Source organism: Paroedura picta, chromosome 16 (assembly GCF_049243985.1).
Source record: "Paroedura picta isolate Pp20150507F chromosome 16, Ppicta_v3.0, whole genome shotgun sequence".
NCBI classification, from domain to species: Eukaryota; Metazoa; Chordata; class Lepidosauria; order Squamata; family Gekkonidae; genus Paroedura; species Paroedura picta.
In genome coordinates this window covers 23,498,225-23,521,574 of record NC_135384.1, presented here as the reverse complement: position 1 = coordinate 23,521,574, position 23,350 = coordinate 23,498,225, and the positions used below count along the sequence as shown (strand labels likewise).

The 23,350-nt window shown below is 47.8% G+C and overlaps 1 protein-coding gene across 5 annotated transcripts in view; it reads right to left on the bottom strand.

Moving 5' to 3' along the window:
* SP6 (Sp6 transcription factor) overlaps window positions 1-23,271 on the bottom strand; it is a 109,269-nt gene extending 85,998 nt beyond the window's left edge. Inside the window, exons 1-4 of one of the 5 annotated variants that reach the window (XM_077313078.1) lie at window positions 22,839-23,247; window positions 16,067-16,143; window positions 3,486-3,725; window positions 2,160-2,249 (exon numbers count right to left, since the gene is read on the bottom strand). The gene's annotated coding sequence lies outside the window, so the exon portion shown is untranslated. Of the gene's footprint in view, window positions 1-2,159; window positions 2,250-3,485; window positions 3,726-8,873; window positions 9,388-9,665; window positions 9,771-14,095; window positions 14,112-16,066; window positions 16,144-22,838 lie in introns of those variants that run through there. The other 4 variants (XR_013226943.1, XR_013226944.1, XM_077313080.1 and 1 more) reach the window with 4 other exon arrangements.
* Window positions 23,272-23,350: the final 79 nt, after the last annotated feature.

The following is a 23,350-nucleotide window of genomic DNA, read 5'->3' as shown; positions in this document are numbered from 1 at the left end:
TGCCTAAGGAGGGACTGGTGGGCTTTAAGCAGTGGCTGGACAGATCCTTCTCCTGGATGCTTGAGGCTGATCCTGCATTGAGTAGGGGGTTGGACTCGATGGCCTGTGTACAGGCCCTTCCAACTCTAGGATCCTATTTATTGTGAACTGCAGACCACCACTGAACATCTGGGAGAAAGGGGGGGGGAATCTCCAGAGGTGCTTGTCCCTCTTGTTTGAGGAATAAATCCCTGCTTGCACTTGATCCAAGTGATCCATGAAATATCCAACCCACCTTAGATGGTAAATTGACTTAAGACCAGCCTACCTTAATCAGGCTACACCAGAGGGATAAATCACTCCACTACGTTTTCATTACAGTGCCATTTAGTCACTTAGTGCTCTGCAAAGCACGCCAGGCTCCAGGCATGCCTGGAAGAAGGCAGGGCAGCATCCTTTGAAAGGAATCACCCCTAGCTTGATCTTGTGTGTCAACTCCCCAACCTGCAGGTTTAAAGCCAGGTGGAGCTGCCAGCTTGCTTCCTGACGGGCCTCCTGCCGCTTTCATAATTGGATGAAAGGGAGGCAAATGCAGAAAGTGCAACGCTCACATGCAGGTGTTGTCAGGGAACCGCCAGGATCTGGCTACAACTCTGACTCCTCTGAGGAAGAGGCAGCCGGCAGGCCTGACCCAAACTCACAGCTGGTAATAGAGACACTGGCTAAACCAAACCCACAGGCAGGGACAGAGATGCTGCAGGAGGAGGTAGTCTCCGAGGGGCCAGATAGGGCTCCACAGCCAGGTACCAGCACAATGACCCCTCAACACACACACACCCCATCCCTGAGTTGGCACCAGAGAGCCAGCTGCCAGCCAATTCACCTCCCCTGTTTTCAGAACCTTGGGAACAACACAGAAGGAAGACTAGGAGGGAGCTGCAAGACACATCGGCAGCACAGCACAGAGTCTGCATGAGCCATGAGAATGAGTGCTTGCAGGAGCAGGACTGAAGAGCCTCAACTGAGGACCCTGATGAAGCTGTCACAGTTCTGCAGGGCCTGTAAAACGGAGCTCTTCCACCAGGTCCTGGGTTGAGGCCAGAGTAAGATCAAAGTGGGCCCCCCTCAGGCTACAGCATGCACATCCGTCGCTCCGCACTCTGGTTGGTCTGCTTGGGAGTTAGAGGGTGTTTTTTGGGCTGCCATTCTTGGAGGGTTAGTTGGGGATTTTATTGGGTTTTTCTTAACTTATCAAGGTTTTTATTGTAAGCAGCCACGAGTCCTTGGAGAAGTGGCGGGGTATAAATCCAGCCATAAATAATAATAAATAAATAATAAATGTATAAAAGCAGCAAACAAGGGGACTGTGTGGAAGAAAATGTCTGCTAGATCCTGGCCTTGCAGCATTGACTCCTTGGACTCTGACCACGGGCCGTGCTCTGGAACTCCACTTTTAGATCTTTCCTTGGACTTGAAGCTGTGAACGTGTTTTAACAGGTATCTGACTTTTGGAACGTGATTTTGACTACTGACTTCTGACTGCCCTAACCTTGGACTGTGTTCTGATCGTGCTTCTGACTTCTGTTTGTCCTGACCCTGAATGGTTCTTCTGACCCAGGACTGGGGCTAACTGGGGCTGTGTTTACCTGGCCGTTCAAGACAGGTGTGCACAATCTGGATATCAATGCCCAAAGCCACTGCTTTTTCCTATGGCTTCACAGTAGTTATTATCCAGGAAGAGTCAAGGGCTGTTCAGGGACCCATTGAATGTAAAAAACAGCAAGAGTTGAGGAACACTTTTAAGACAAACAAAATTCGTGGCAGGGCATGAGCTTTTGTGCATCGCTGTCCACTTCTTCCGAGAATGCAAGGAGAAAGCGCAAGAGAAGTGCGAATGGGAATCTCTTGCAGTTATTGCTGCTTCCACAGGAGTGTTTCGCTTCATCTTGTTGTCCCAACATCTTTAACACAACATTGTAATGCAAGCTGGATTGTCCCGTGCCTTGCTGCATTCCAGGGTCACCCGGCAAGTTTCCATGGCAGCGCCGGGATTTGAACCTAGGTCTCCCAGGTTGTAGTCCAGCCCTCTAACTACTATACCACACTGTCTCTCAATAACATGTCAGTATCCATACAATCAGTATATAAACACAAGGCAGGTGGAAGCCCTTTCTACTGACCTCTACTGTTCCTTGGTCTTCTTCACCCCTGATCTCTGCCCGCTGTGTTCCTTGAGTCATTGACGAATCATTTCTGACAATTCAACAGGCCTAGACAGGGAGAGATGTCCACAGCTGCATTGCCTCATAGTTAGCCCATTCCCCCAGATTCTGGGGTATTTCTGCATCCTACAAAGTTCTCCATCCTTACTTATACCCCTTGGATGCTTTTCAGACAAGGGTGGCCTTACTTTTGGCAAGACTATATGTTTTTCCCTCCAATATGACTCCTGGCAGGTTTTGTCGAATTTCAGCATCAGAGAGACTTTGCCCAAGTGGTGTGGTGTCCTTGACCTCCTCCCACAAAATTATTTTCGTCTGTCCAGTCCCTTTTAGTCTGATTCATGACCTTATAGCCAGACTAGAGCTGTTTTGCAGAAATGAACTACAAATAATCAAAGACTTGCTCAGTGAGAAGAACCGTGTCCGATGGTCCAAGGTTGCAAGTGTACTTTGTGCAATGTTAAGGTTTAACTCTCTGTGTTTGTCAGAATCTTAGGGTATGCATTTGGCTTCCTGTGTACGCCTTTTATGTTTTCCCAAGTGGTGGATATCCGTATATATTTGTGGGTTTTTTTAAAAATGCCATTAAAGGTAATCTATATTATTTATTTATTAGATTTTTATACCGCCCTCCCATACGGCTCAGGGCGGTTTACGTACAACGTTGTGGGGTAATACATGGAATGACCTAAGCACAGAACATAGTCAAAACCCAACAGTGGTTTAAATGAACATAACATCAATGAATTAAGTCAACAATAATATAACACAAACAACTTAGATAAACCCCCAGAGAGGCCAGATTGGTGTAGGCCATGGAAGAGGGGTCTGAGGGGGGACCTGTAGATGTTATTGGGTTGTTCATTCTCAGGGGAATGCCTGCCATGATGTCACAGTGAGAAACCTATGGCAAGGTAGCCGTGTGTGACGGGGAATTGGGGAACCCTTAGAGATCAAATTTGAGGCTTATGGATGTTGACTAGTTAATTTTTTTAAAGATCAGTTCATTTCTCTGCAGTTTAAACTAAGATTCTGAGCAACACAGAATCGAGTTAGAAGAAGCCTGAGCTTTCCTTCTCTCCTCCCCATCTCTCCCTTCTCCAGCAAGTTTCTAGCCCTTAGGGAGGGAGAAGAAACCCCAAAACCACCTGAGTAATTGAAACTGTAAGTTTAGAAACCACAAGCGTCCCCTGCTGGTAGTTGGTTGGTTTTGAATATTTAATCTGCTGCCAAGGGATCATTTCCCTCAAATATGAAGCGGATTACTCTGAAATTGCAACTTACTCCATTGCTTAGCTCCCGGCCTTCAAGGATCCATGTGAAGTTCCTCATCCTTCTTGTTCTATTTGTGTTTCTGTCCAGCGGTGGTGGCCCGTGGGGATTTCAAGGCAAGAGATGTTCACTGGTGGCTTGCCATTGCCTGCCTCCACGTTTCAACCGTGGACTTCCTTGGTGGTCTTCTTTCCAGATACTGACCAGGGCTAACCCTGTTTAGCTTCTGAGATTGGATGAGATCAGGCTAGCCTGGATAAAGAAGAAAAAAACGAGTTGGTTCTTATGTGCTGCTTTTCTCTACCTGAAGCAGCCTCAAAGCGGCTTACAATCACCTTCCCTTCCTCTCCCCACCACAGACACCCTGTGAGGGAGGGAGGCTGAGAGAGCCCTGAGATTACTGAAGAAGAAGAAGAGTTGGTGCTTATATGCCGCTTTTCTCTACCTGAAGCAGTCTCAAAGCGGCTTACAATCGCCTTCCCTTTCCTCTCCCCACAACAGACACCCTGTGAGGTGGGTGAGGCTGAGAGAGCCCTGAGATTACTGAAGAAGAAGAAGAGTTGGTGCTTATATGCCGCTTTTCTCTACCTGAAGCAGTCTCAAAGCGGCTTACAATCGCCTTCCCTTTCCTCTCCCCACAACAGACACCCTGTGAGGTGGGTGAGGCTGAGAGAGCCCTGAGATTACTGAAGAAGAAGAAGAGTTGGTTCTTAGATGCCGCTTTTCTGTACCCGATGGAGTCTCAAAGCGGCTTCCATTCGCCTTCCCTTTCCTCTCCCCACAACAGACACCCTGTGAGGGATGTGAGGCTGAGAGAGCCCTGACAGGACTGCTCTGTGTGAACAGAACTATTAGGACTGTGACTAGGCCAAGGCCACCCAGCTGGTTGCATGTGGGGGAGCGAGGAATCAAACCTCACTCACCAGATTAGAAGTCCACACTCCTAACCACTGCACCAAGCTGGATATCCTATACATTATACAAAAATTCCAATATCTCATTGAACGATTATAAATTATGAATTAAATGTTAAATAATACAGTGGGAAGCCAATAAATTATTAGTAAGACAAACACACAATTGTTAGCAGGGAACAAGTAGACAATCGCTCAAAGCCAGTGTTGAGCAGCAGTTGGACTAGGATCTCAGAGACCCAGGTTCAAATCTCCACTCTGCCCTGGGAACTGGTTGGGTGACCTGGGGCCAACCACTGCTGAGGAGATCATTAGAAAGACAATCTGTTGAATTGCAGCTGACAGTGAACCTCAAGACAGTGCATCCTCCTGGACTGAATCGAGATCTAGGTTTCCTGTTCATTACCAGAGCTGATTTCTCTATGTCTACTACCCCTCTGCATTTCACACCTAATCTAAGCACACCAGCTATTGTCTTTCACCTGCTACTGTCATTTGCTTGCTCTTGTCCTTTGAAATCGCTCTGCTCTGCAAGACATAAGGACAGATGGACTCACATTCTAGAAGTTCACATTGACTCATGAAAGCTCCTCTCCTTATTCTTTAAGGTGTTCCTGGACTTTCACTCTTTTCTACCGCTACAGACAGACTAACACGGCTACTCATCTTAATGTGGATTCATTTTGGCCATGGTTGGGCGAGCCATGCTTGGAATGAAAGATCACCATTCCTGGGCAATACACAGCCACGCAAAAGACAAGTGTCCAACTCCCCGCCAATTACTTCAGAGATGCAATGACTCTTGTCTGGTCTGAGAGCCAACTGAGACTCCCATGTAATCTGATAATTTACTGCAATTAAGACACTGGAATTATTTATAGCAGGGCCAGCCCTGTTTCAGCCAAACAAAGATAGCGTTGCCCAGCGTCGAGCGAGCCTCTTAATAAGAGACGCTGTGTGCCAACCAAACGGGCGTGATGCGGGCTCCTTGCAGATGGGTCTCGACGTGCGGAAGAAATAGAGTTTGCTAGAAAAGATGCTCAACTGGCACAGCAAGCTAGTAAACCTGGGAGCCTTACGTGTAAGCCCGGCCACAAGGCAGCACGGCATTTGGGCTCTTCGGCATGGCAGATCTTGGCTTCCATGTAAATAAAACGATATAAATAAATGCAGAACTGCATGTCGATGGATATAAGCTATGGACTTTTAAGGCTGTTATCTCTTTCTTGTTCAGAACAGGGGTCCTCTGTCTTTTTGAGCTAGTGGGCACCTTTGCAATTCTGGCACAGTATGGTGGGCACAGCCCCCAATCGGCTGCCGTGCAATGGCTGCTGAAGGAGGCGGAGCCAGCTGCAAAGTGGCTGCCACAGTTGAACAGCACGATCTTTGTGCTGTGGTGGCGACTGCTGCCAAAGCAATGTTTTAAAAAAATCTGCACCGCCAATCAGATCTCCTCTGGGTAATCAGATACCTGGCTGGATAAAAACCACACCTGCCCGAATCCATTTTCTAAAAGCACCTGGAAAGGGGTTGGTGAGCACCACAGCGCTCCTGATCCCCCCAACAAAACATTAATGACCTGGGGGCCACAGAAGTAGAATGTTTTTATGATATCTATCTATCTATCTATCTATCTATCTATCTATCTATCTATCTATCTATCTATCTATCTATCTATATATATATGTACATGAATTTATAATTTTATCGCTTGTTAAATCTATGTTGTTACCCGCCCTGTGCGTTTAGAAGGGGCAGGTTATAAGGATAAAGATTCATTATTTATTTCTACAACCTCAAATTAGATAATCAAATTATAATGGCAATTTCAAAGGCAGAATTATTTATTTGCATTAACAAAAAGGCACACCAAATGACAAGGGGAAAGATCCCCTTGTTTGCCGAATTGGCTTTCTGCGTGAAGAGGAATTTTTAGGCACCAGGGACTGCTTCAGGACGTGACTCCCTATCTCCCCTTCTGAAATGGCCCAATCCATTCTTCGGCTAGCCGAATCTTTTCTTTTTCTGTTGGTCCTCTCTATGTGTCCGAGAAAGCCTGCTCTCATGAGCTGGAAAACAAGAAATGTCACTGAAAAAGAGTCCTTTGTGCTGCTTCACAGTTTTGCAGGCTTATTCTGGATGACTCCTGCCTCTGACTCCCGATGACTAAGATCTCCAGATGGCCCAGGAGTGAATCTATAGGGGAGTTCTGGAACTGAAGCACTGGGCACAGGGAACTATATTCCCTCCTTTCTTATGTAGGAAATTTCAAGGTCAATTAGACAACTAGAGAGAGCTGTAAAGATCTGGAGATATTTAAGTTCTGCTGACTGTAAAGAGAGCCTTTGGTGACTCTGTAAACTATTTAACACTGATCCTGTCTTGAGGAGTTAAGGAGCCGGCTTGGTGCCTGGTTAAGTGTGGCAGCTTCTAATCTGGCGAGCCGGGTTTGATTCCCCACACCTCTGCATGCAGCCAGCTGGCACAACCCTGATAGAGCTGTTCTCACACAGCAGTAATGTCAGGGCTCTTTCAGCCCCATCTACCTCACAGAGCATCTGGAAAGGAAGGGAAAGCGATTGTAAGCGACTTTGAGACTCCTGGTAGAGAAAAGTGAGGTATAAAACCAACTTCATTATTTCTGTCTAGGAATTGGCACATTTTTACAGTTCATTTTTACTTGTGATTTGGAATCAAACCTCAACCAATGTGAACCAAAGGGTTGGTTTGTGAACGAAATGGGTTCATAGCATTTTGTAGCCCCTGCTTTTTGCTCCCCGTCACTTTCCACAGGGAGCCGAAAGAAGCAATTCTCCCAGGGAAAAGTGGCTGGGAAAAGAAAAAAGAGGGTTTAAATGGCTCTGAGCTCCCTATTACCCTGATTTTTCTGAAGAATAGAAAGGAGGGGTTTAAATGGCTTCCATCCCTGCTTTCTATTCTTTATGCACCACCACAAGCTACCTTAAAATTTGCGCTGGCAGAGTAGTTATCACAACAGTGATGAACAACCTGATTTAGGAATCAATATACTTGATAGGAAAGGGAGGAGAGACAAAGATTCCTAACTACATCTCTTGCTGAGAGAGAAGGTAACACTGAGGGTGGACTTCTTCTAAGAGAAGAATATTGTGGGAGTAAGCCCCATTGAATAAAATGGGACACTTATTAAAGGACATATTGAGGCTTGCTATCTTTATATCTCAGCTTAAAACTTTTTCTTCCTTATTTGTCCCGAGTCATTAGCCTGCCCAATCCAAGATGGGAGGTTGAATTCCCCACCAGGAAAAGTCTCTTTGACAACAGAGCAGGCAGGATGTACCACTGGGTAGCTTAAGGCTGATCTTGGCTGATGGCTAACAGAAATATTTTGTTATCTAAGGATAAGTCTTTACCAGCTAAGGATGCCACCCTCCAGGTGGGACCTGGGAATCCCCTGGAATTATAGCTCATCTCCAGATGGCAGAGATCAGTTCCCCTTGGAGAAAATTGATATTTTGGATGCTTTGGAGGGTAGACTCTATCACATTGTACCCACCCCTGAGGTCCCTGTCCTCCCAAATCTCCAACCAAAGTATTTGCAAGATGCTCTGTCCTGAACATAATGCTGTGTGTACAGGGAAAGAGTTCTAACCACACTATTTATCTATTTACTTTATGTATCCCACACCTTTCTCCCCAATGGGGACCCAAAGCAGCTTGTCCTCCATTCATCTGTATTTCCCCCCCGCAACAACCCTGTGAGGTAGACCGAGAGTGTTTAACTGGCCCCAGTTCACACAGCAAGTTTCCATGGCATTGTGGGTATTTGAGCCTGGGTCTCTTTGTTCCAAGTCTGACATATCACTGTTAAGATGGGATCAGACCTGGGCACTGAAAGAATGGCAAGTCAAGGGGACCTTCCTGATTTAGCTGAGACGTCAAGCTAAGGCACAAGACAGGTTTGCTGTCTGTGCTATATGCAAGAACCAAGCTTTCTTTAAGGATGAAAAATGGAAAGATACTTTGGTGGCCTCATCATCGTTATGGCTCCCTCTTCAATAACACACAAACGTGCATTCCCATATCCTGGCGGCTGATGGAACAGGAATTCTATCTTTTCCCACAAGAGTCAGCATCACAAAACATTTATTTTGCTGGCTGTATTTTAATAGCTGCAGATTAGACACAGGATGCTTAATTGACTATACTGGTTCTCTTTTTCACACAGAAGCAGGGGATTTCCTTCCTTCCTTCCTTCCTTCCTTCCTTCCTTCCTCTCCCTCCCACAGTGCGTGGATTGAACTCCCAGAGCCAATGTTGGCCAGAGGAAAACTAATGCCCTCGACCACATTTAATCCTACCCGCCCCCCCCCCCCCAGACACTGGGGTCTCCCATGAATAAAGTAAAAAAAGACATTATTGCAATAAAAGACAACCAAAGAAAGAGCAGGATCACATATGAACATTTTTATTGATTAAACATTAACAAACAAAATGGTCCAGCCCATGTCCAAATCCAAGAGTCAGGAGACAGTGATGGTCCCGCCATCGCCGTTGTTGCCTGTTCTCATGTTCTCCTGATGGTCCCCTGTAGGTGAAACAGACGGATATGCCAGCATCACACCTCGTGCCCTGAGAACATCTGGGCCACCCTGGCCACTAAGAGGCTTGCCTCCCTCTAACCCACCAGCACATCATGAAATGACCATACTCACCTCCGCCCGCCTACCGCCTCCTCGTCTTCCCCGTCAGCGGGACCCCCTGCCGCGGCTGGAGTGAGCCGCTCTTCCCCCTCAGGCCCTGGTGCCGACACACCAGGGCGGTGTTCTCAACTGGGGGGAAGAGCGGAGGTCTTCCGTGGGGTGGGGCTGCTGCTGGGGGGGAGGCGAGGGGCCCTGGCTCTCTGATGGGTAGCTTCAAGCTGACCCACCTCGAGCCAGGGCCGCCCTTACCAGCCCCCGCCAGGCTGATGCAGCCCACACCCCGGTCCTCCAGCCGCGGTGGGATCTGCCTGGCCGCCTCTGGAAATGAAAAACAAGAACAGCAAAATTAAAATAGTTACTGGGGGGAAATGCCCCCCCCCAAGCTCTTCCAGGGCTCTTCCCTTGGGCAACAGTCAGAACATCAGGCAGGGAGCTTGTGGCGCTTGTATTCTCAGCTGGGGCACACCCTCTCCCTGCTCAAGTGGGGGGTGGAGAGAGATCCCTTTGGGGCTTCCTGGGGACCCTCTGTGCTCTCCCTCCCCCCCTTCCCTCCAAGGCGAGGGCTGGCTCCTTTACTGGCAGCTGGAGGTTCTTACCGTTGTTGGTAAAAATTGGCGGAAGGCGGCCAGGCTCTCCGCTGCGGGGGGCAGATGTTATTACAATATTCAGTTTTCTTCCTTTTACAAGGAATCCATCAATTTCTGGAGAAAAAAAAGAAGTTTTGAGAGTTTTTTGGCTCATTAATGGAGTAGCCCCCTCCCCCAGGGGTTCCTTGTTTCCTTCAGCCTTTAGGCCCCACAATGTTTGACTCCAGGTGGGAACTTTTGTGCTCCTGGACGCTTCCTCAGCCAGGCACACAAAAGCTCCCACCTGGAACACAACTGGGTTGGGCGTGGGAAACCTTCCAAGTTGGACTCACCGCTTGGCTGTAGCAGCCTCATGGTCCAAATATTTGGATCAAATGCCCCCACGGGTGCTGGGGGGCAGGATGTCCCCCTGGACAGACTGTGATGCGAGAATGGTTCTGGCCATCCCCATGGCAACCCTGCAGCTAATTCGGCAGAGGCAGGAAGGAGCCCTGGAGAGGCCAGTGCTGAGGACAGCAGAGGGCCTCAGGGCAGGCAGGAGTGACCAACCAGGGGCTCGGGCCAGAGACAGAGGAGAGATTTAGGAGCATTAGGAGAGAATTAGGGGAATTGGGCAGAGATTCATTCCCTCTGCTTGGGAGACACCTTTTGGTTGCCAACCTCTGGGGGCAGCCTGGAGATCTCCCAGAATTCCAGTGGCTCTCAGGCAGCAGAGATCAGGGTCCCTGGAGAACCAAGTAGGTAGACAAATTGAGAACCAGGCTGCGTTGGAGGGCAGGCCCTGTGGCATGATGTCTTGCACCCCCCCCCCCCGACCCCACTTAGTTTCCCATTGAATACTTTGAGGGCTGCTGGCACATACTGGTTACCTCTGGTGTAGAAGAAACGTGTAATTGCCAGGGCACTAGTTTTTGCAGATGTGATTGCTTATTTCCTCTGTGTAGCCCAGTTTGCATTATGGTGAAGAAATATTCCCAAGTATTTGAAGCTTTTAACTTGTTCAGTGTTGTTACTTCTGTGTTTAATCACCGGATGAATGAGTTGCAAGAGGGCTTGACTGCAGGTCAGTGAAATGGTTCAAGGTGACTTATTGCACCAGCGGTGCCTATCCAAGAGGCCACCAGGATCCAGAGGGGCTCCGAGTATCCTCTGCTGGCCAGTCGTGACTCCACTTGACAGACAATCATTCAGTGACACTCGTGGGGATAATTCCAGTCCACAGTCGGCTGAGAGAAGTGGGAGCGCAGTCACTTTAAAACAGATTCCAAAAGGAGGGCAAAAATAAATCGGGAGGAAAGCCTTGCAACTGGGAACCAGGAAGTCTTTGAACTGACACCCTGGCCAATCAGGGAAGACTGTTTTGCTACGAGGCACAGAGCAGGAATTTAATTCGCAAAAAGGAGAAATTTACACACTTATGGATGGCGATTTTTTCAAATATTGAGGGTTATATCGACTCTTGGATATCGCTGGGAAAAATTAGGGTGATAGCGGATCAATCATGCATGTTGCAGAGGGAAAATTTAAAGCACCCAAAATCAAAATGAAGACGGGAGGGATTTATTTGAGCTGGGGGTGGGTAAAAAGCCCAGTGCAGACTATACCCTGGTCACAAGCCTGGTATTCCTTGGAGGTCTCCCATCCAAACACCAACCAGACCGACCCTGCTTAGCTTCTGAGATCGGGCTAGCCTGGGCCATCCAGCTCAGAGCTTTTAAAGAATACTTGCCTTTAAAAAACAATTTGACTTTTTCTCTCTCTCCCCCAAAAAAGAATTTAGTCATGCTGGAAAGACAGTCTGTTCCACATAATTTGGAGGGGGACAGGAGAGGTGTTGAGAAATGTATTTAAATTTATTTATATAATAACATTTCCATGCTACCTTTCCACCTAAATAGGGTTCCCTCAAGGCAGCATCCATCAAACATTTCTTCCAATAATATTTAGGAGAGACCCAAGGGGTTGAAGTTATCTAGGTACTCAAAGCTCATTGGGAAATCTGCAAATTCATATCCCCCCCCCCCCCCCCAAAGCTTTTCCTATATTTAGGGGAAAATTTACAGTGAAATAGTTTGGGCCACCATATCTCAAAAAGGACACTGCTGAGCTGGAAAATGTACAGAGGAAAGCATCTAATTACAGGGCTGGAGCACCTTCCGTATGAAGAAAGGCTGAGGAGTCTGGGATGTTCCATTTTTAAGAGAGACAAACTAAGGTGGGACATGATAGAGGTTTCTACAATTATTCATAGGGTGGAGAGTTGAAAAGAAATTTTTCTCCCTCTCTCAAAATACTAGAACTCGAGGTCATCCAATGCAGCTGATGGGCAGTAGGGTCAGGATGAACAAAAGGAAATCCTGCTTTACACAGAAATATGGAATTTGCTACCAGGGGATGTTGTGATGGGCACAGTACGAAACGGCTTTAAGAGGGGATTAGATAGCATGGAGGATAAGTATGGCTACTAGCTATGGTGAGTGAGGGGAGGAGCTAGGAGGCAACACCAACCTCCGTGCCCTGTGGTTGGCTGTCCAGAAGAACAGTTTGGCCACTGTGTGAGACAGGAGGCTGGACTAAGTGGACCACTGGCAGGACTCTCTTGTTCTTATGCTCTTAATCCTAAACGTGGGAGGAAGTAATGGATGTGGTTTAAGACTATCATCCTCTTTGACAATCCAGTGTGGTATGCTGGATAGAGGATTAGATTCGGATCCGGGAGACCCAGGTTCACAACCTGCCATGGAAGTTAGTTTTGTGACCGTGGATTAATCATAGGGATGGACATGAACCGGCTGATGAACTCAAGTTCATCACCCATTTTTCACAGGGGGCAGAAAGCTGAGCAGTGGGCCTACCAATCAGTTGTTGGTTTAAATGCCCCCCCTGCTGTCTGCTCCCCGCAAAAGCTGTGGGAAGCAGAAATCAGGGATTTAAAACTTGAAATGGCTCACAAACTGACGCGAACAGCATCGGTTCATGAGCCAGCGTCCCGATTCGTATGAGTTACTTGCTCAGCCACAAATCAGGAACTGAATTGCATCCCTAGTCAGGTATTCTCTTGGCCAAACCTTCCTCACAGGGTTGTTGTGAGGATAAAATGGAGACTAATGTAAGCTGCTTAGGCTTCCCTTTGGGAAGAAGGGTAGGTTATATTTAGACAGTTACCGCTGCTTACAAAGAAAATCAAACAAAGAACGTGCCATAGATGTTTAAGTTCCCCAAATAGGACTATCACTCAGCAGAGAGACTAGAATGAATTTGAGACCTGGGTTTGCACAGTGGTGATGAGCCTTTCAGGATGGGCCCTAGGTCAGAAGGGCCTTCAAGGGATGAATGAGCCTTTTGAATGGAGCTCAGGAGCTCAGCTCTTTCTCAAACTGGAAATATAATTCCAAAATAGCATAAGTTTAATCAATATCCTCATTCTAATAGTTGTACAATTCTGAGAAAATCACACGGGTACTGTTTTCTTATTGTTACTTTAGATGCCTGAAGTTAAAGTTGTTACTTTAGGTCCTGAAGTTAAACGCAACCTAGCCCTGTGCATAAACAATTCTCCATCTGCTCAGTGACCCCACAAGCACTTGTCCATTTTGCAACAATTTTATCCTGCCGTTCTCAACAGAATTGACAGCGTTCTAACTCCACTAAAGAAACTGGAATTCAAAGGATGTACTTTGTGTTTAGGACAGCCCTGCAAATCACCAGCTTCCCTCAAAGGGTTTTTTTGGAGGAGGGGTTAGTGAGGATACGGAATGAGAACTGATCCTTTGATATCCTCCCCCCCAATATATTTTCCCTGGGCTCCCCAGCAAGCGGGAATGGCTAGTGAAACCAATTTTAAGCGCTGTGTCGTGTGCAGCAAGGGAGAATTCCAGTTCTCTAACTTCAGTGAACATCTGCCTTGTTGGACAGCCCCAGGGCACCGGAGAAAAGATTTATGGCTTGATGCAACTTCCTCCCCTTGGGAGAGGCAAAGGGAGAAGTTGAGGCTGGTAGCTTTGTGGGCGAGGTCAAATTTATGGCCCCTTGTATAACAAACACCCGATGAGAAATCTGCTCCTCCTGGCCTTCTCAGGGGGAAAGGTCCAGCAGGCAAGCGGGTGCCTCTTTTCCCAGAGATTAGGACAGCAAGTCTAAAGCAGCTCTACTCAACAGCAAGTCTCATTTTATTCGATGGGACTTACTCCCAGGAAAGTGGTTCACAAAACAGAAGTCCAGTGGCAGCTTCAAGGCTAATAATATTTAGTTCAATAGGAGCTTTTGTGAGTTACTTGCTCACCCCTTTGTCTTCATACTGCTCCCCTGGACTCCCACATGACTACGCCTCTACAACCATCTGCAAGAACTATTTCACCCACTTTTCCCCCTCCGCATCCTCCTTAGCTGAACAATGGAGGCGGGAGGTGTAACCACTTTAAAGGCCCCTTTAGCCTTACCTTTTTCCAGGTGCCACCTACAGAAGCCTTTGAATTTAGGTCAGTCCTTTTCAACCTCTTGACCCTGAAATAATTTTTCAGGCTTCAAGGATCCCAGGAAGTGATGTCACCCGGTGATGCCTCCCTGCCCTCAAACAGACATGGAAGTGACATCATGACCGGTGGTAACAGTCTTGAGGAAGGCTGGGGGGAGACAGGAAGTGGGAGGAGGCATGTAGGCTCCACCCTCACCCAGGCACAGAAGCCATGAGGGAACTTACTCATGCTCAGGAGGGGGGAGGAGGAGCAACAGAAGGGGATAGGTCCTTAGATTGTGGCCCAGTCCTTTAAGGCAGAACGGGGGAGGCAGTGGGTCCCCTCTGGGGTACCCATGGACTCCTGGGGGTCCACCGACCCCTGGTTGGGCATCCCTGATCTAGGTAGTTCCTCAGATGAGGAAATCTAATTTGGATTCACTTCTCAGCCACCCACCCACCTCACATACGATTTTTCAAAAATGCAATGATCTCCATGTGTGTGCCTGGGGGGGGGGGGGGAGCTCACGACTTCACTCGTGAAATGCAACTTGCACAAATACACAGATGAACTGGGGAGCCAAAACAACATGAGACATAAATGTACATGACATCTGACACAACGGATAATCTCTGTGGAGGGAATACTTAATGTACGTAGTGCCCCCCCTCCCCAACACACACACATTTCAATGGGAATTGCGAAGAAGAGTATTGGAACCCAAATTACCTTTACTTGGGATATTGCTGAATACAGACACAATGATATTAAGTATATGCTTCTTTTACCAAATGTACCTGGGGGGGGTGCAGAAAAGGAGGACAAAGATGGGTTGGGGATTACAAGTGGTCTCCAGGAGACAGAGATCAGTTCATCTGGAGAAAATGTATTTCTATTTATTTATTTATTACTGCTTTGGAAAGTGGATCTTATGGCATTATACTCCACTGAAGTTCCTCCCCTCTAGCTTTTGCCAGGCCCCCTGGTGGAGGTGGGGGGTTCCTACCCTGCAGCCCGCAACCAGCTGGCCAGCAGGGGGCTTTCTAATAGAAAACAGGCCCTGGCCATGTTGCCAGCATCACACAGGAAATGACAACATCATGACAGCAACTTCAGGACAATACTCTGGTATTTGGGCCAAATCTCTATGCAGAAGCTGGTTTTACTGTTCATTATTTTTTTTATTTTATTGATTTATTCCTTAGATGTTTAGCCCGCCACTCTCCGGGGACGTGGTGGGGTGCAATATAAGCCCCCCCCCCCCATAAAACATGATAAAACCGCATTCCATAACAAACACCAAAACATAGATATAAAAAAGGATAAAACAAGCTTGGCGGTATAATCCCTCCCCCCATCCCCCCCAACTGTCCACCCCCCAGGGTACGCTGGATGTTATTGTGTAACCTGAGGAGGATCCCCCATAGTTCTTAGCTTTTTGCCCCCAAACCAGCGTCGCCTGCAAGTTGGTGCCACGATGACCTCAGTTCCTGTATGACGCCAGCAACACGGCCTGGGCTTTTCTTTCTCCTGGTACGACTCCCACTCCCCTCTCCAAACCCCACTCCTTCAGAGTCCAACCCTCAAATCAGGTATTTCCCAACTTGGAGCTGGCCGCACTATGACTGTTTTGAGAGGCAGGCAACTCTCCAGACACTCTCCAGCCTTTTCTAAAACTTGCAGTTTTACAGGTGAGGAGGGAGAGATCTTGCAAACCTTGGACCACCCAATTAATATCTGTAAACTCTGCTTCCATCGGGTGCAAATGCTTGCACAGCCCTTTTAAAATCCCTGTGCCTTGCTGTCACTGATGAGAGGTCTTTGCCATCTCTCCTCTGAAGCCCATGTCCTAACCCCATCGCTTGGAAGGACAGGCCAGAACCTGCCTTCCTGTTTCTAACACAAAGCAGCAAGGGTGGGGGGAAGCGTTGGGTCTATAAAAAAAATCAACCTTACCTTTTTATTTTTTTTTCCTGTTTGAAGGAACATCAAAGATTCCCAGTAAACTCTCAGCAATGCACTGTGGCCTCCATCTGCAATGGGAATGAAGGTGCAGTTGAGACATCTCAAGGACATAATTATTCACAATGCCAAGCTCCCCTCTCCCAGCGGCCCATGTCCTGGCTTGACAGTCAAAACAGTTGGCACTTTCTAAAGCAGAGGCTAGAGAATACAGAGGGTACATGCTTCTTCACCCACACTTTGTATTTGCATGCACAGATCTCAAAAATCCAAAGTTGACAGAGTCAGTGTGGTGTTCTGGTTAGAATGCAAGATAAGGATCTAGAAGACCTGGGTTCGAATCTCCCATCTGCTGAAAAGCCATGGGCCAATTACTCTCTTTCAGCTTACACTACCTCAAAGGGTCGTTGCTGGTATAAGAGGGAGGAAGGAGAGAGTAATATATGCTGTCCTGAGCTCCTTGAAGGAAGAGCGGATTTAAAATGTGCTAGCTTTTGAAATTCACCACCTAGCCCCCTTCAAATGTATAATCAACCCAAAATAAGAACTCAAATGTTGGTCTTTTTACATCAGTCTGTGGGACCCAGAGTTTTGTTTTCCAGGGTGGAAGCCGACAGGCCTGGAATCTCAAATGAAAGCCATAAAAATAATCATCGGGGGATCCCCATGGTGCATATGGGCACCTCCCAACCTCTTTCCTGGCGTCCACAAAGGGTTTCTAGAGATGGCAGCAAATGGAACATTTACCTTACAGGACTTCTGATCTAGTTGTTCGTGCAGATTTTTACAAAGCTGCTTCAGGAGCAGCTGACTTGACAAACACATCAATTTTCACCGCGTGACTGAAAGTAAGCTGAATATATGCAGGAACTTATTTTAAAATAGTATGTTCCTTTTCAAAGGCATTCTGTTAAGCAGAGCCTTGGCCTGAAATGCTGAAGAGTTATGCATGACCTCGCAACCTGACATTTTGTGGTTGGCTCTCCCTCTTGTGGCAGCCATTTTGCAGTTGACTCCACCTCCTCCAGCAGCCATTTTGTACATTTTGAATTCCAAAGGTCCCTACAGGTTAAAAAAGTTGATTGCAAAGAGAAGAGGTGATAGGAAAAGGTGAGCCAAGGAGAAGGAGCAAAAAAAAAAAAATAGTGTGGGGAGGGGAATAGGGGGGAAATAAGATGTACAAAATGCTGAATTAGATGGAATGTGTTGATCTTTCCTAGCAGGGTGATTTTTATGTGTTTTACATGGATTCTAGCTGCCAATGTGTCCACACTGGTGGTAACTTGGTTTTCAACCAAGTACCAACTTATTGTCCCATTAACAAAATTTAAAGGGAGTTCTCGAGTCATCTGGACCAGGCCAACCAACAACATGTCCACAACAGATTCCTTCCTTCTCCTATGTCCTAAGTTCCCAACAGCAACCAGTCTGATGCCTTGAGACACTGGCAGTGTACTCCTAAGAAGGCTTTCCTGGGAGTAAGGCCCACTGAGTAAACCTCGGTAGGAGTCTGAGGAGACCTGCTTAGACTTGGGCAGTGGGTCTTTTCGCCTGGACGTTTCCCTACAGTTTGGGTGATTTTTCTCACTTCCTCATAGTCTATTGGTTGCCCCTCTGCAGGGTTCCCAACCTCCAGGCAGGGCCTGTAGCTCTCCTGCAGTTACAATTGTTCTCCAGGCAACAGAAATCAGTTCCTCTTGAGAAAATGGCTGCTTTAAAGATAGCGTTGTACCTTGGGGAAGCCCTTTCCCTCCCCAAGCTCTTCCCTTCCTACGCTCAATCCCGAAATCTCCAGGTATTTCCCCACTCACAGCGAAAATCATGTCAAGAATCATTTGAGGGGTGAAATGATGAGAAAAACGCGGAAAGACAGGAAGCGGAGATGTGAAAGGAAAAACTGCCATAGGCCGGCACCCAATCCGTGGCAAAACCTCTGCGCAAAAAGCCCTACTTACATGCAGTACAAAGATGGCAGTTTGGCCTTGCACTTCATTTCCAAGAGTAACCCCTCAACCACCCACCACTCACAGACGCCGGCGGACATCTTGTCCCATTCTTCTCATTACCAAACATTTTCTCAGATTTAACCAAAATCTGTCTTCTAGCCGTTTAAAACCTGGCGAGTCGCAACAGGAAATACAGTCTGCTGATAAAACTAAACTGGCATACCTTACAGATATTAATTACTTTAGATATACCTCTGTAACTTCCTACTGTATCTGCTTATCCCATCTCATCCTGTGTGTTTTCCCTTCGTCTATCCCATGACGACTGGGAGTGTCTCTCACCCACTCTGAGCTGAACAGATTTCTCTTTGGATTGGGTCTTGTTTTTGAGGCGGCTTCCCTTCCTCACATCCCTGCCGCTGCCTTTGATTTGCGTATACAAATCATGATGGTGATGGACGTACACCTTGTGTATCTGATGAAGTGAGCTTTGATTCACGAAAGCCGATGCTGAAATAAGGCTTGTTGTTCTTTAAGGCGCTACCGGACTCCTGTTTTGTTCAGTCTGCATGCTGCAACAGACTGCCACACGGATGTGCTTTACGGAGGATGGGAAAACCAGTTGTACTAGGTGGGAAGAGGGCTGCTTGATCTCACAACTACGCACAATCTGTCCATTCGTACCTACCAGCTTCTGATGTTCCCATGATCCACCCCCCTCCCGATCAGGGCCGCTGCTTTGTCACCTGTCCACGCTGAACTTGCAAGCTCCTCTTTTCCACGACCTTCCGAAGTATTTCAAAACTATCAGGGCCTCTCCTTTTTGATTTCTTTCACCTTTCTCCAAATCCAGACAGAACCAGACCTGGCTACCAGTCCCTTGTACAGTCTGCTTTTGAGAACCGTGTAGCCCCCGTCTGAATCTGCCAGAGTCTGAACACGTGAAGCTGTCTTCTACTGAATCAGGCCCTTGGTCCATCAAGGTGAGTCTTCGCAGACAAGCAATGACTTTCCAGGGTCTCAGGCAAATGTGCCACAAGTAAGGAACAGGATGGTGCCCCTTGTGGTCCACACTCTGCAAACCAGTGTACAGGTGCAGGTAAAGAAGGCGAATCCAATCTTGGGCTGTATCAACAGAGGCATTGGGTCAAGCTCACAAGATGTCACAGTTCTGCTGTATAGCACTTTGGTCAGACTAGTTCTGGAGGCCTCCCTTCAAAGAGGATGTGGACAAAATTGAGAGGGTGAAGAGGAGAGTGGGACACGGATGATCTGGGGTCTGGGGACCAAGCCCTATGAGGAAGGGGGCTGAGGGGCTTGGAAATGTTCAGTCTGAAGGAGAGGAGGTTGAGAGGAGACATGATGGTTCTCTTGAAGGATCAGAAAGGCTGTCACTTGGAGGAAGACAGGGAAAGGTTCCTGTTGACAGCAGAGGACCCACAGTAATGGGTTTAATATACATGTAGAACAGTACTTAGGTAGATATCAAGGGGGGAAATCCCATAGCCAGAGTAGTTCAGCAGTAGAATTGGCTGTCTAAAGAAGTGGGGAGCTCCCCCTCACTGGCAGTCTTCAAGCAGCGGCTGGACAGATACGTCTCATGGATGCTTGAGGCTGATCCTGCATTGAGCAGAAGGCTGGACTTGATGGCCTGTAGGTCCCCTTCCAACTCTACAGTTCTATAATTCTATGCCTTCTGGAGTGAAACTACCACAATTTCCTGTTGCCTGTGACATTTGGGACATAGTTTGAGCTCCTTCTGCTTTCCAAATGCTGCTTTCTGAGCTCAAGTCAGTGCCATGCACATGGGCAAAGAACTAAATACTACCCACAGCTGTTAAGAAATGCCCGGCTGGTAAAACACAAGGCAGAAAATCTGAGTGCAAGCTGCCTTGTGTATTCTCAAAGTATTTGGTGCCCTCTAGAGTCATGAAGCACATTGGCACCTACAGATCTTGTTTTCTGCATGGCTGCCGCTTGCGTGCAAGCATGGAAACAGGAGTAGGTGTCGAATGAACGTACACCTGTTTTTCCTCTGTAGTGCAAAGTTCACATTTCCCTGCCCAGGCTGTGTTTTTGATCGAGTGATAGGTTCTCAAGAAGCTCAAAGCCTGATGGATAGGGATACCAGCCTCCATGAGGGACCTTGGGATCTCCTGGAATTGCAGTCATCTCTAGAATGCAGAGATCAGGTCCCCTGAAGAAAATGGCTGCTTGGGAAGGTACTGCACTGAGGTCTCTGTTCTCCCCAAGCTCTATCCCCAAATATTCAGAAGGTTCCCCTCCTGGATCTGGCAACCCTACCTTTTCGTCCCCTTCTGCTCGCCAGGGGGAACCTGGCAACTGTATTGATAGAGTGAGCTCGGGCTCATGTTAGCTTCTTCTGGGATATATTAGTCTTGAAAGTGCTACTGGGCTCCTGCTTTGTCCTTCTGACTAGGGGCAAAGCCCGTTGCATTCAGGAATACAGCGGGTGCAAGATTGGGGTGGGTGGGGTGGAAGAACTTTGCGGATGGCCTCTCCCTCCCCCCAGGATCTGGAAAGGCTGCAGGCTGGAGGCCCCAGGAAGGGAACTCACTGGCAGGGGCAACTCTCAAGCGGCAGGGATCTGCAGCCTCCAAGCGTCATAGGGAAGTGGAAGGAGGAGGGGGTGGTCAGGGATGGGGGATGGAAGGAGATTGGCTGGCTGCTGGACAGACAGGCATGCTGGTTGGAGGAGGAGGCACTCAGGGGCGGGACAGCCACCCTAATTGGGTGTTAAGTGCTGAGTGGCACTTAAGCCATGAGACCAGCTCCTCCTCCAAGTCCTTACCAGAAATATTGAGTGGAACAGATGAGCTGTCTGTCACCCTTGTAAGTTCGGTATAGACAAAAGAATAAATGGGTTGGATTCAGCCAGATTTTTCACTCTCACTTCTCTTCACCACAGCCCCTTCACAGTTTTTGTCCACAGAATCCCATCACCCTTCACATAGACTTCTGAGGTGATTAAGGGGAAATCTGTCAGGTCAACTCGGCCAGGAGTTTGGGGGTGTGGCTCGAGTCCTTCCTCCCCACAGACAAACATGAATTCTCCATGCCAATGTCTACACTATACCATTTATCTACCAACTGATTTCCTATTTGTGTCGGGGGGGGTCTTACCACAGTAAACTTAAACTTATAACCATGTTATCTTCACAACAGCGGTGTCAGGTAGGTTAGACTGAGATTGCCTGGCTCAAGACTGAGTGCGGACTTGATCCCAGGCCTCTCAGATCCTTGTCCGACACCCTGAATTGCTACACTGCTGTTTGAAACAGCCTTTACAGGTGTTAACAGGCAAAACTGGGATTCCTCAGCTGTCAGCGGCAAGGCTGGCTTTGCAAAACGAGAAGAAATAAATCCAATCATTGCTATTGGAAACCATTTATGTAATCGCGATGACGTTTTAATTTTGCATGCTTACATCCACTCTGCGTTTAATGAGCCATGACTTGGTTGTTTGTACGTTCTCAAACCTCCCACGTGAAATGACTGCATAGCATCTAAAGAAGCAGGTTCTAGTCTGCAAAAGCTCACCCTGGAATAAAATGCTGTTGATTGCTTCAGGGCCCATTAAACTGCAATTTAATTTTCCTGCAACAACCTGGCATGGCTACCCCTCTAGAATTAGTGTGGTGACAAAGGTGTATTGATTCACATATCAAACTAGGACCTGGGAGACACAGGTTGAAAATCCTGGAGATTTGGGGCTGGAGCCTGGGGAGGACAGGGCCCTCAGTGGGATGCAATGCCTTATAGTCTACCCCCCAAAGCATCCATTGTCTCCACGAGAACAACAACAACTACTACTACTACTTCATTAATTTTCTTGCCTGCTATTCTCGGGACACCGACTCATGACGGGATACAACATATAAAACCCTACATTAATTTAAAAAACCATTAAAACCCCATGAAACATTACAAAAAACATCAGCCTGGCAGCAAAGCCAATCCTTCCCCCATAACGGTATGCCCACCACAGGGGCAGCACACGGCTATGCTGTCATTCATGGCCTGTGATGTTCCAAGCATGTCTTCCTAGTCTGGAGAGCTGTAATTCCAGGGGATCTCCTGGACCATTTCCACACTGGGAACTTCTCTTCCCTAGCTCCCATGCAGGAGCACAAATCGGGGGCGGATGAGGTGCACCAGGCCAAATGCTTCCCCATGTGAGAGCAGGAAGAGGCATAGCAACCTGCCCCGGCTAAAACTCCAGCCTGCAGCCCTGTGCAGCATCTCCAGTGCAGAAATGGTCCCGGTCCCACCTGGAGGCTGACATCCCTAAGACATCATGCCAATCATTGAGGTGATGCTTGGGCAAAAATACATACATGCTGCCTGATATCATTCTATGACCATTTATGCACTGGGAACTTCACTGCCCCAGCTTCCATGCAAGAACACAAATCGGGGGTGGATGAGGTACACCGGGCCAAATGCCCCCCCATGTGGATTCGGGAAGAGGTGGGGCAACCTGCCATGACTAAAACTCCAGCCTACAGCCCAGCATGAAACCTCCAGTGCATAAATGGTTTATGGCAGCGGCCGTCTAGAACACACTTCTCAAGCAGGGTTTTATGAAACTGTGGGGTTTCTTGACAGCCTTGGGTTTCCTGAACGGGTGGGAGTTAATCTTTTCTAAATATATATAATATATATTTTACGATTTTGTTAAACATTTCTCATGATACAACCATACCATGAGCTAACAGGGAGGGCGGTATATAAATTAAATAAATAAATGGTAATGTCAAACCCTCTCCCCAAATGGTTCAGAGTGGACATGTACATACAGCTCTGCTTTCCCAGCCATATTCTGCATGATTGAACCACTTCTGGAGGCCGTAAGACTGTGTCAGTGGTGAAAAAGTTGAGCAAGGCTGCTCTGGAAACTCCTATGCTCAATGCTTCTGGAGTCTTGCGCAGGCTGTCCCCCTGTCCTGGGCACCACGAAGACAGCATGCAGCCCCGGGTCATGTCCACTCCTTGTCCTGCTCCCAGGGCTCTCAGGCCGCCAGGTGGTCCCCTGGCACGAGCGCTGCCAGGTAAAGGTCGGGAAACACCTGGATTTTGGGGGTGGAGCCAGCGCAGCTCCCCTCAGCACGGCAGAACGTCACCCCTGCTTTCCTATTGGTTCTGTGTCGAGCCGTTCTTATCTCTTCCGGCCAACCCGAGCCTTCAGAAATAAAGCCCACCCCCTTCGTGAAGCGCTGCGTGTGTGCGCGCGTCTCCGTGTTTGTTTGCGTCTTTTCCCACCCAGGCCCTTGTCCATCAAGTCCCCGTGGGCGTGACGCCGCTCTTAATC